The following is a 1,354-nucleotide window of genomic DNA, read 5'->3' as shown; positions in this document are numbered from 1 at the left end:
ATTCCCTGCACGGGATGTTAATTAAAAAAAAATAATAATAACACTCAAACATTATTGTTTTGGTATGATGTCAGTTGGCCGGATTTGAAGTGGAAAGTATGTGTGAAACACATTTGACTGTTAATTATGAGTAAGTCCAATACTTTCTAACAAACAGGGCTAACTTTCTACAAATACAAAACCTGCAGTTGAGTGGTGTAGGGGATAGTCCTCTGCATGTAACCATATTGTCATGTCCTTATCTTGAGGTTGAGAGTTCGAATCTTAAGGCTGTGTGTCACTCCCTTTTTTGGTTGTTTTAGTTGTTTTTTTATTGTTTACCAGCTTCTGCTTTGTGTAAAGAAGAGCCCATTCATGTCAGAACCATAGAAACCCTATTTTATTAAAATGTAACATAAAATACATTAAAAAACTTCACTAAAAATGGTGAATCTGTCAATGGGGGATAGATTTACTCAACACCATGTGACCATCAAACCACAACTGACAACTTGGCATGGAAATATGTGTCTATCAACCTCACTTCAAGGTAAGAAAAGACCCATAAAAGTGTGTTGGTGTGTATGTGTAGTAGTTTACTATGTTGCTGTGTGTGACCTTAGGTGCTCTTGATGTTACACAGTGTATGTTATGTTAGCAACTTAGCTTAGAATGTTAGCTACTGCTAGTTAGGCTAGCACTGTGTAGGCCTTTCATACAAATATTTGTCTTGTATCATACATCTGCAGTGTATTTGCAAGTGATGCGTTGCATTTTCATGATGACATATTGCACATTGAACTTCTGTATAAACCAGTGTAGCAAACCCAGTGATCATGCTGTAGGGGCCTAATCCAACAAGTCCTCATGAAAGCCTTAAACTTATTAGGCCTATTTATGCTCCACAGGCAGCCGATATGGGACCACCAGGACTCTATGATCCATCAGCTCTACTCAACACTCCAAAGGATAAACAACTGACTGTGTTGTGAAGTCTGACACTATTTTGGGAGAAATGTTATTGTAAGTTAGGCTATATGGATCTCCTTCAGCCACCAACTCCTAATAAAAGATTCAGAAATGGACAACAAATAAATGACTAAATTGTCTAATGTGTTGGGGTTGATTCTTTGTAATGTATTGACTGTTGACTGTGTAGACTGGGTCTACATTTTAGAACAGATTGTTGTGTATTGTATGATTGTTGTGTTATTGTGTTATTATTCTACTGTTTTTGTTTGTCAACCACATGGAACAAAATAAAAAACTGGATATAAAGCATTGTTCACTTTTGTGGGAATAAAGCTCATGTTATATTTGGTTTAAACAGAGGGGTGGTAGCCTAGTGCATTAGTATAAACCAACCAATCAATAA

The 1,354-nt window shown here is 36.5% G+C and overlaps 1 long non-coding RNA gene across 1 annotated transcript; it reads left to right on the top strand.

Annotated features, from left to right (window-relative positions):
* Positions 1-440: 440 nt before the first annotated feature.
* On the top strand, positions 441-1,071 carry LOC134448302 (uncharacterized). The gene is made up of 2 exons (XR_010034726.1): positions 441-529; positions 888-1,071. It is a non-coding gene; the product is annotated as an uncharacterized LOC134448302 (long non-coding RNA).
* The last annotated feature ends 283 nt before the right edge of the window (positions 1,072-1,354 follow it).

This window comes from Engraulis encrasicolus, chromosome 5, assembly GCF_034702125.1.
Source record: "Engraulis encrasicolus isolate BLACKSEA-1 chromosome 5, IST_EnEncr_1.0, whole genome shotgun sequence".
NCBI lineage: Eukaryota > Metazoa > Chordata > Actinopteri > Clupeiformes > Engraulidae > Engraulis > Engraulis encrasicolus.
Note: the sequence above shows the minus strand (reverse complement) of the source record. Positions and strands in the feature narration are given on the sequence as shown.